Source organism: Zea mays, chromosome 3 (genome assembly GCF_902167145.1).
Source record: "Zea mays cultivar B73 chromosome 3, Zm-B73-REFERENCE-NAM-5.0, whole genome shotgun sequence".
NCBI lineage: Eukaryota > Viridiplantae > Streptophyta > Magnoliopsida > Poales > Poaceae > Zea > Zea mays.
This window is the reverse complement of record NC_050098.1, coordinates 75,177,829-75,190,114: the sequence shown is the minus strand read 5'-3', so window position 1 is coordinate 75,190,114 and position 12,286 is coordinate 75,177,829.

Here is a 12,286-nt window from a genome sequence, read left to right as displayed (position 1 = left end):
ACATAGGTCAGCACATTCCTACCTATTTGAGAATGAAGGACTCTGGTTGTCATTCTGCTGAAGCTTCCTCTAGCATTTTTAAGCCCCTCAGGCATCCGAAGATAGCAATATGTGCCAGTGGGGGTTATGAAGCTAGTCTTTGGCTCATCTTCCTTCTTCATCCAGATTTGGTGGTAGCCTGAGTAACAATCTAGTAGACTCATGAGCTCTGACGAAGTTACTACATCTACTAGAGAATCTATTCTTGGCAATGGGAACTCATCCTTTGGACAAGCCTTGTTAAGATCTATAAAATCAATGCACATTCTCCATTTACCGTTGGCCTTCTTCACCATAACAGTTTTGGCTAGCCACTCTGGGTATTTCACCTCTCTGATAACGCTAGCACTAAGAAGCCTCTTCACTTTGTTCCGAGCACCTTCAGCTTTGTCGTTAGACATTTTCCGAAGCCTTTGTTTTCTTGGCCGAAAAGATGGATCAACATTGAGTGAATGCTTAATGACATCTCTGTTGACACCGCAAAGATCATTGGCTGACGAAGCAAAAACATCTTTGTTGTTGAATAGAAATCTTAGTAAATTCTTTTCCTGCTCTACAAATAACTGAGACCCCAGTAGTACCTTTTGTTCTGCTATATCTTCACATAGAAGCATAGGCTTCGGCTGATCCGCCGAAGCAGCCTTCTCTCTTTTGTATCGATACTGCTCACAGGCTTCGGCTCCATCTATGTTATGGATTGCCTTTGAATCTGTCCAGTTTCCTTCGGCCTTCCTGGTAGCTTCTTGACTCCCATGAACAACAATTGTCCCTTGTTCCGAAGGTATCTTCATGCATAGATATGCTAGATGAAGTATCGCTTCGAAAGCATTAAGTGTCCCACGACCAATGATTGCATTATATGGATACTCCATGTCAACAATGTCAAAGACAACCTGTTCAGTCCTTGTGTTATGAACAAAGCCGAAGGTCACTGGCATTGTGATTTTCCCAAGTGATACAATCTGTCTTCCTCCGAAGCCACATAGAGGATGTGTAGCATCATGAATCTTATCCTCTGGTTCTTGCATCTGTCTGAAGGCCTTAGCAAATATGATATCCACTGCACTGCCTGTATCAACCAGAACATTATGGACCAGAAATCCCTTAATGACGCAAGATATGACCATATCATCATTATGAGGGTAATCTTTGAGCTGAAGGTCCTCTTGGGAGAAGGTGATTGGGATGTGGGAACATTTTGACTTGATGAAGGGTCCCTGCACCCCAACATGCCGCACCCTTCTCTATGCTTCCTTCTTCTACTTTTTGTTAGCCGGCTCTGAACCTGAGCCGCCTATTATCGGAAACACCAGCTTCGTAGCCGAAGATGCTTCGGCTTGTTTGCTGAACGAAGCCATCAGCTCAAAAGTGGAAGTGAGTTCACCGGAGGTGGGCGCCAATGTTGGGGACTTGTTCTCAAATGCTATGAATTAAGAACAAGACAACACAAAATGTTAAAGGTTAATGCCCTTCGTCCTTCGAAGCAATATTTCCCTTAGAATATAGTGATCTTCAGACGAAGCTCATGAAGGACGTACCTTCATCATCGCAAATATACGTTAATGAAAGAAAAAGCATGTGAAATGTAAGAGACAACGTGAATAATCATATAACATTATTAATTAAACTTTATTATATTATCATGGATAAACAAAAACAATATAGAATTATATTTGTACCTTCGGCTTGACGGAAGGAGAAAATACAAGCGTGATGCATAAGCGAGTACCAATCAGCGTGAACAGTACGGGGGTACTGTTCATCTATTTATAGGCACAGTGCGCAACCTGTGTGAAATTACATTTATACCCTTTACAATCGATTACAATCATGACACAAACTATCATGGGCCAATCTGTCTTTTCATCTTTAAGTCGGTGCAACCCTTCGTCTCAAGGCATTTCGTTATGCCGAAGTTCCATGGAAGGTAGCTTCGGCGTTATTTCTGTGCTGATCTTCCGAAGGTGTTTCTTCTTACAGGACCTTCGGCTACGAAGCAGACCCCCAACAATATACTTAACCAATACAAACATGACCTCACAAGCATGAGCATTTATTTAGTTTGCTACGGCTTTTCATTAGTTCTTCTATTAATCACACAAAAGCATCCCAACACAAGTTTAACAGAGGGCATATGCATCAATGTCTATGGAACCCCTATATCACAATCAACTAGAGAAATAAACATATAAAACAGGACATACATGTTATCTCAAGCTTAGCCATTATAAGTCTACATTCATTAAGAGCTAACTAAACATTTTTAGCAAAAAGGGTGAACTAAACAATCAAATGCGCACTTGCAGATTTTTGGGACAGCAACACAGCAGTCACTCGTTTCAATCATAACTCTTCAAATATTAATCTAAAAATAGCAAAATAGGACTTTCTGGAAAGCTTAAAAAGTGTTCTACAACTTTGGTATTTTTACCTCAACATGACTCAACACTTAGCAAGGTCAAAAGTGCTATCACAACAACTTTGTCTAGATTTGGACAGATTCAGACTTGCCACTTCAAAAATTCACAACTAAAGATTCAGGTATCCAAATAAATTGATCCTAGACTTTCTGGAAAGATAATGAAATTTTCTACATATTATTTGTAAACATCTCAAGGTGATTCAATATTTAACTAAGGATAAAAGACACTAGAAGACTTTGCTGTCCAGAACTGGACAGATTCAGTCTTCACATTTTAAACATCCATAACTTAATCTTCAGATTACCAAAATGAGTGATCCAAGACTTTTTGGAAAGCTCAGCAAACGTACTACACAACATTTATAATCACCAAGAAGTGATTCAATGTTTAACTAAATCAAACAACACAGTTTTCGAAATATGTTCTGACGGTGGACAGAACACAACAACCAGTTTGTAAAATTCATAACTCTTAAACTGTCAGCCTTATGGTTATGAAATTTTAACACAGACAAGATAAGAAAAACATCTACAACTTTCTTATAACTACCATGAACTGATTGTAACATTAAATTAAGCAAACAATGCAGTTTCTAAAATCTGTACAGAAAGTGGACAGATTCAGTTACTGAATTTTATCTACAACTTTTCTATATGGCTTTTCTACAGAAAACATGATTTGGTTTATTAAACAAACAGCACGGCGAAAACAGTGTGTGCAGCCCAAAACAGCAATTAATAAATTTCAGCTCTTATATAACTCAAGAATTGCCATGTCCTAGGGACTTGAATTATTCTAACACTTTACCATTTGTTAGAGTTAGAATAATCAAATGAGGACTAACAAGTAGACTTATTAATTTTTATACAAGTTATTTCGTGCGCTAGAACTACCATACACAATTAACAACACATTCACCACAATCATCAAATCCGGCATATATGTATATCAAAGCGCTTTTCACCCAATAATTTGCATTTCAACTTAGACATCAAATGAGCACTACTACTTTTTACCCGCGACCATAACCATACGTATTTAGACTATAACAAGTAATTCATCATGACCACGAGCTTAACCAAGACATCTAACAAGTCGGCTAACCAGAGCAACAACATAGGCCACTATACATCATACACGTCGGCTTGCCTATTATTATCGCAATCCGAGACAACATATATATAACAATCACTTACGCAACTAACTCTTACTTACAGGAGTTGGCCAACACAGTATAAAACTTAGCAAACTATTTTTGACATCGCAACTCAAAAACATGGGTTGGAGCAGATTAATCAGCGTTTCTTAACCATTGCTCAACTTAAATTAGTTAACACACAAGTCACCTAAAATAGCATATTTTTGGGGGTCTAACATAGAGGCATTAACATATGGCATAAAACTCCATAAGACTACATTTGCTACTGAAGGACCTAAAGCACTTATGTGTATATCTTATCGGATTGTTCTTCAATTTTAACAAGGACTGACTTATGAACGCTACTCGCCTCCAATAATTATTGGGCTAATAATGCTCATATAATACCTCTAATCGATCAACAAGACATTTATTTATCCAATGGGCATGGAATGCAATGATTGATAAAGCGAAGCATCACATTGCCATAAAACAAAAATCAAGACAACACCGACAGATACTATCCACTAACCGTTTGAAAACTCAACTTACTTCTCGCTTGCCACTACATCACTCCTCAATTACACGACCATCATGAGAATCCTTCACATGATTATATAATAGCGACCTAAGCGACGTGTTACACAATACATACATCTTTCCTCATCACGAGTATAACCATATTACGGCATATACCCGCACACCTCAATCAAATATCCTACACCACCACCACTATAATACACCCATTCATCGCCTAAATGCGCACTACTTCATTTCTTGCGACACATGCACTCAAAATCAATCCACACTACACAAAATACACCTATTTCTTATTTATGCGCAGACATAACACTTTTCGAGGTAAAGCGTCACTATAAATATCTTACACATACTTGCATTAGGAACCTATTTGTCCACTCAAAAACATCCATTCAAGGTCATAAACACAATCATACACTATATGTGAAGCATTTCCGTTTAATTTAATGCAATCACTATTACAACGCATCTTGGCACACACAATCATCCACAGACTCGCCCTTCGTATAAAATTGGCAGAAATTTTTAATTCTTGTCGCCACATCTGACAAGCACAACTCGACGACCCTCAAATTTTCCTACGCAAACATGACACCTTTTTCATATACATTTTTCTCTCATGAAAACTCCAATCTACACATGTTCATACCCATGCACATAATTACAAGAGCATCCTAGACATCGATCTCCTCTTTAAAATTAAATCGAGAGACATGCACACATGGACATACACGATACCGACCAATTTTTTACAAGTAGAACAAACCACAAGGAAAATAAGCTGAGCGAAATGGGACTAGTCACAGGGGGCTGTCCACATGTTTCGACATTTTGCCAAACGGACCAGCGCAAAGCGCGACATTGAGTTGCTGCAATAACACAAGAGTTCATGTGGCATATCGTCGAACACCACGGACGCAAAAACAGCAAGGATAGCGGGGTGTCTCACCGGGGGTCGACGACGTCGCGAGCGGGGCTGCGCACAACACAATGTTTCCCACGAGCATTCCGTCGAACAGCCAAGGGCATTGAGGAGAACAGCAAGGGGCGCTGTCCCGACGGTGCCGACACAGATATGAACCGAGGGAGGCGCTGCTCGGCGAGGAAGCTCAGGGAGGAGGAAGAAGAGGGCCTTCTCGCCAAGGGAGAGAGAGGGCGCATGATGGTGGGTTGGCGCTAGGCAGGGGAGGCCGGCCAGAGAGAGAGAGGGTGCAGGGAGAAACGACGGACGGTTGGTTGACCTTGGCTGCTCGAGCTCGGGCCGGAGAGATGGCGTGGGAGTGTCGGCAGGGGGTGCTTCGGCGCGCTGGGGAAGAGGGGCGCCCTGCTGCATGGGCGCCGAGCTCCATGGCGAGAAGGACCTGCTGGCAGCTGTGGGAACCAAGAAGGAAGAAAAGGGGGCGCCGACTGCTGCTGCGCAAGGGAGGAGGAGCAGGGGGCGTCGAGGAAGCTGGAGCCAAGGGGGAGAAGGGGATGATGCCATGGGACGAGAGGAGGAGCCGAGCTCCCTGCGAGCTGCCGTGGGGAAGAAGGGCTCCCTTCCCTGGCGTGCGTGAAGGAGCCTGGCGGCTGGGAAAATGGCAGAGGAGGAAGAAGGCTGTGGCGGCTGGGAAAAATTGAGGGGTGGGAGTGAAAAAGTCCCCCAAGTGCAAGAGAGGGGCACTTCTATTTATAGACATGTGCTAGGGTTAGGGTTTCTTAGTGGGCCAATTGGGCTGGAATGGGCATGGCCCAAAATCCTAAATCGGGCCACGCTAAATTCTTTCCATTTTATTTTATGGCGTTTTGATTAAACATGGATTATCCGAACACTAATTATTACCTTCGCACGTAATTTAGTCTGATAACGCGCACGAACTGGATTATGAACTTCAAGCGCATTCTAAACATGGCATTATGTTTTTGTTTTTGCTTTTGGTCGTAGAAGGCGAATCGTGATATTTTAAAAAGCACTGCCGATGTTGATTTTTGAATTTAGATAGGACACAAAGATATTAAGTTGATTTGGTTAGAATTATATAGATGCGAACACACTAGGTATTCCGTTTGAGAGTACGGATCCGGACAAAATAGTCGGACATCGATCGAAGTCCGAGGAATGGGATTCGGGCACAGATCCACTAACAATAGTCGAGGGTTTTGATTAAATGAGCTTTAGACGAGAGTTTATAAATCGAGAATGATTAACGAGTTGGCCTTCGTGCCGAGAAATAAAAGTTTTAACAGGCCCCAAATTTGGCCTTCAGTGAGACTGAATAACTCCGAATTCGATGAAATGTGAATGAATAGTCTGGATAATCAGAGACATACGCGAGCGAGAAATAGAAATTTTTACAGAGCATCCGAGATTAGGATAAATCTCCTGACGTAACATGAAATAGATATCTAGGGTGTCACACGGAGGGCGATAATGCGAACGGACGGTCAGCGCTGACAGAGCGAACCCACCGAGCAGCGAGATGGAGCGGGCGCGCACGCGAAGGAACCAGCGCCGACAAGCCGGCGCCACCAGGCAGCGGGAGGGAGAGAGGGAGAAAGCGTGGAAACGGGCCGTCGCTGACAGGTGGGACCCACCTATCAGGTGGAGTGGACGCGCGTGCGGCCTAGCTTGGCTGGACTGGGCTTAATGGGTCGAAATCCGTTTTTCTTTTTCCAAGGATTTTCTAAATGCTTTTCTTTTTATTTTCTCTATGGATTTCAAATCGAATTCAAACCAAATTCAAATTCAAGCAATTTCAAACATGTGTATCAAATAAAAGAATAATTTAGGCTCAACATGATGTAACATTTCATGACTCACATTTGTTTTGATAAAATAAATAGTTAATCCCTCACCTAATTGACATAACTCTAACAAAAAAGAGAGAAAAGGAATCTAGAGAGAGAGAAACAAGAGGTAACACCTGAATTTGGTAGGCATTAGAGAAGAAATTTTATACCCCCAAATTCAGGGTGTTACAAACTTATCCCCCTTAAAAAGAATCTCGCCCTCGAGATTTAGGGTTGGCTAGCAAAGAGTTCGGGATACATGGATTTCAGATCATATTCTCTTTCCCATGTTGCTTCTTCCTCTGAATGATGGCCCCATTTGACTTTGCACATTCTGATGGTGCTTCTTTGAGTGACTCTGTCTACTGTCTCTAGAATCTGAGTTGGCTTCTCGATATAAGTCAAATCTTCTTGAACTTCAAGATCCTCGGTTGGCAATTGCTCTTCTGGTACTCGCAAGCACTTCTTCAGCTAAGACACATGGTGTCATGGAACCTCCCAAGGTATTAGGCCCACCTATAGATGTCCTTGTCCTAAGAACCTCAGACAGTCATGCAGGTTCACTCAATGGCTCGGTAGGTCCGATTACCTGTATCACCATCATATCGCCCAAGAGCGCTTATCCCATACCGCAGACATTACACACCATCGGAGTAAGTGGAAAGGATTACAATAACATAATTTACATTCATAAGTATAATATAGAAAGAGTTGATTATTACATAATGGGTACTGAGTGCTTAAACTTATTATTACATCATAGGAAGGCAAAACACCTTCCCCAGGCAGGTCTTAGTTTTCTTCCTCCAGCTTTGGAAACACCTTGGAACAGAAACAACAGAACTCAGCAGTTTCATCACCTACAACAACATGGGTTTGAAAACCCTGAGTACAGAGTGTACTTTCACAAGTCTTACCCGTCAAAGGAAAAAATCAAGGATATGCTGGCCTTTGGGAATTAGGGTAAAGTTTATCAAGATTCAAAGACTCTTTTTGCAGAAAAGCTTACTATGAGTGGATCCTTAAAAATTCATTTTACTTATCAGGTTAAGTAATTACCTGCATCTAGATTCCTTTCTATTCTTAGATCAAGCACTTGGGCTATGCTAGCTATCTTTTATCACCCCTTCAGTTCACTTGTTGCTACATGTAGGGAAATGATGAAGTCTTCATGTCCGAGATGTAACGACGATTTGAATCAATTAATACCTAGTTGGGGATCTCCAACCACACAACATACGTATCACTTAACCCTTGCATATGTCAACTCGCACCCGGGTTTCTCAAGACCAGAATGGGTTTACGCCAACCGAGAGCACAGATACTCCATTGTCTAGCCTCTTGCCATGGAGGGTACACACTACACTCGCCATCTCTCCACTCCCATTGCATGGTGGCCTTTCTGGTATTGGTCTGATCGAGGCAAAGCTTACCCATGATGAGGCATGTGGCCAGTTATAAGGTCCTCGATCATCAAGCGTACATCGGCTCGGTCCTTAACCGACTCAGACGGAGACACTACACTGAAACTCCCCTCTCGTGCAAGTCACTCGCCTGTTCTCGTCTTTATTACTTAAAACCCCAAAGTTTGGTACCTGGCAGAGGTATTTCTTTTCAGATGTTGAACCCATCACGGTTGTGATGGATCCACCATCATCAGTCTTTTCTTTGTAAAAATCTCCATCCCGTGTGAAGCATCACCTTTTTCAAAGCAAAACCTATCACCTAATGCATCATATAAGGTGATAAAGATTTTAAAACAACAAGGAATAGGGATAATGCACCGGGGCTTGCCTTATGTTGCTGGAATCTCTGTTTCTACACCACAGATGTCGAAATAAAAGTTGTTATCCACTAGAGGATTCTCAGTCTGCGAGACAACTTCTTACTCTACTACGGATTCTTCTTCGTGCTCTATACATGATAATACATGTACATGAATGCTTATGCTATGTTATGAATATGCAATCATACAATAGAAATATAGTAAGTTACGTCTTGAATAAACTTTCTTTTACTACATGAATCAATCACTAAAATTTTCTAGTTAGGTGTTCCTTTGGGATTTGTATTAGATAATTAATCTTATGAAGCTAGTTATGGGATTTTGTGGTCAAACAATGTCCAAACCATTTCAAACTTCACTCAGGGTCTCTGACCACCATATTAAGTCTACCCAAAAGTTTTATGATTTTGGAATTACTAAACTATTTCTAAAATTCTAAAAGATTTTATTCAAGCACCTTGAAATGTTACATAATTTCAGGTTTGAACTAAAAATCTTGGAATTATTTTTATTAATTACCATATGATTTTAGGATTCTAAAAAAATTGGTCTCATAATTTTACCGTTTTCTACTATTTTCTATAGATTTCCTAATCTATCAGAAAAAAGAAAAAGAAAAATAATGAACAGGGTTGGGCCGAATCTGGCCCAAACCGGCCCACGGACAGCAGAAACGCGCCCGCGTCCACACCCGTGCGTGTGCATTTGCGCAAAGGTCCCTGGCCATTTGAATAATCAGTAAAGAGCCCCAGAGTAGTATTCATGTGTTTCACTAACAATTGCGTGCAAGTCCTCCTACTTCTATTTATTCACGACACCGGTCCTTGACTACGTGCCGATCGAATACCTAGCTGGAGACGTGAATACTTCACCGGCGGTGACCTATTCCAGTGGTGTCGTGTACACAGACGCCATCATGGATGCTACCTGAACACACCCATAGGCTTAATTCGATCAGTTCGCCATTAAATCGTATCTGTCCGTGACAACAGCGGAGCAAGATTGTCAGTGTGCCTGTTCTGGTTTGCCCGAGTTGGTCGTGTTCAATCCAAACACTCAGAAAGAATCAGTGACCGACTAGTACTACGATGCTTTTGCAAACTTGGACGGAGGCAACCTGGAACGACCGGTCGAAATGATCCATGTCCACGGCGGCGTTCCTAGGCGACAACGCATGTTCCCTAAGCTATGGCGCGATAGCGTTCAATTGGCCGAGACCAAGAGCTTAACTGACAGTAAGGAATGCTAAAACCTGAGTCCGGGAGGCATGAACTGACCTGAGAATGGCTGGCCACGACGCAATGCCTCACGGCGGTGATGGTGACCAATTTTGGGGAAATCCGGTGAACTTGCGCTCTGGTGAACGAGAAGGGTCAGCTGAGGGTGGACTGGGTTCGTAACTGAGAGGCAGAACGAGGGAAACACTCACTTATAGATAGCGACCACGAGTGCAACGAATTTGGGTGAAGATGAGCTCGCGACGGTGAGGAGATGAGTCACCGGAGCTCGTCTACCGTGGCGCTCAATGGGGTAAAGGTTCGGGCAGTAAATGGGTTGTCCACTGCAACCTATTGCAACGTGGTAACGCCCTCAAGCATGTGGCATCAACGTGATGAGCGGTGGACGCCGACAATGGCATTCCGGTCGATCGTGAAGCAAGTGGGTACGACGGCCAGCGCACAAACTCATCTGCGGTCACGATAATTTCACCCACCCGGTAATATCCACGTCGAGCCGTGCACAAATCTTCACGGTGAACTTAAATCATCGCGTCCGATCACAGGTAGTGAGGTGCTTTGCATCTCTGATATTTTGCGGTTACTGTACCATGCCAATTCCATTTAGTGCCCTGACGGAGCAACTTGAGGGGCCTTTTCCTTCAATTTTCATTCAGCAAACTACCAAGTCAACTATAGCAAAGTTGTTCCCCTATATATGTTGGGGACTTGCTCTCAAATGCTATAAATTAAGAACAAGGCAACATAAAATGTTAAATGTTAACATCCTTCGTCCATGAAACATTATTCCTTTGAGAATAATGAGCCTTGGACGAAGGTTGATGAGAATATAATTACGAAGGTTAAGTCTTCGTAATTAAATTTCAATAGATTGTATAAGATAACATAAAATAAAGGGCATGAAAAGGTAAATAAATCATAAACGAATTATATTATATTTACTTAATATATTGAATCATTAAATACAGTTATACCTCTGCCTTGGCAAAGATTGGTTCCCGAATGATGCGATTGCAATTACAGGAATGCGTCAATAGTAAAGGAATACTGTTCACTATTTATAGACACAGGACGCAGCCTGTGAGGAATTACAATTATGCCCCTCATAAAAGTTTACAACATTGACTCAGACCTTTATGGACTAAAAGGTCATTCTATCTTTAAGTCGGTTTGTAATACCGAAGCTTCATGAAGAAGAACCTTCGGCCATCTCATACAAACAGCTTCGGCCGAAAGTCGCTTCTTCCTACAAGACCTTCGGCGACGAAGCATAGCCCCAACAGTAGCCCCTTTCGCGGTGCTAGATCGTTTTTCGTAACGAGCTTGATCCGTGAAAAAAGTCTTTTAAGCTTCGGAGAGCCGAAGGTCCAAAAAACACCTTCCCTGAGCTCGTTGCCGAGAAACGATTCAGTTTCCCAGCGCGTAGCGGTCCCACCTTGCAGAGTTACTGTTTGGTCTCTGCGGTCCACCACGCAGCGAGTGCAAGCGGGTGTCCGCCTGGTATAAAAATCCTGGCGCTTCGCCTTCTTACCTGCAGTAATATATAAACAGACGAGTAGGTTTGAAGTTACCACAACATTCATTGCTATTTGCACTGTTTTGCTGCCAAAATTTTTAACCATCGCCGAAGCTTGACTCTCGGAATCGAACGAAGCTCCAGCTTGAAGCCTGCTTCTTTAGAAGAAAGAACTTCGGAAGAAAAAAGTATTTAGTTTCCACAAATTCAGAATTAAATGGCCAGAGTTCGTTCTACCGCTAGGGTTGAGCGTGAGGGGGGCAAAACTGAAGGTTCGGAGACTGTTCCCATCTCCGAAGCAATGCAACGATCCGGGCTGGTAACTTCGGAAAAGATCCCCAGTGCTGATGTAGAACAAGCAGAACAAACAAATGCCGAAGCGGAAGAAGAAAACATTGAGGAAACTGATTCTGAAGATGATTATCATATGGCCATGCCAAGCAAGCCCAGCCACTTGGACTTCGGAAAGTCTACTGTTTCGAAGGCTGATCTCTCCAAGATGGTGAAATCGGGTTTTTTCAGTGAAAATCAGAAGAAGTTATTACGCTTCGGGGGAGAAGAAACTACCCCAAAGCCGGAGAAGGATGAAATAGTCATTTTCAAGAGTTTTCTAAAGGCTGGATTAAGATTCCCCCTACATGGGATTATTGCAGAGGTACTGCAGAGATTTGGTATCTACTTTCATCAGTTGACTCCTAACGCTATTGTTAGGCTTAGTGTTTATATCTGGGCACTCCGAAGCCAAGCGGTGGAGCCATTTGCGGACAGCTTTTGTCGAGTTCACGAGCTGCACTATCAGACAAAGGCTAGAAAAGATGGATTGCATGACAATTTTGG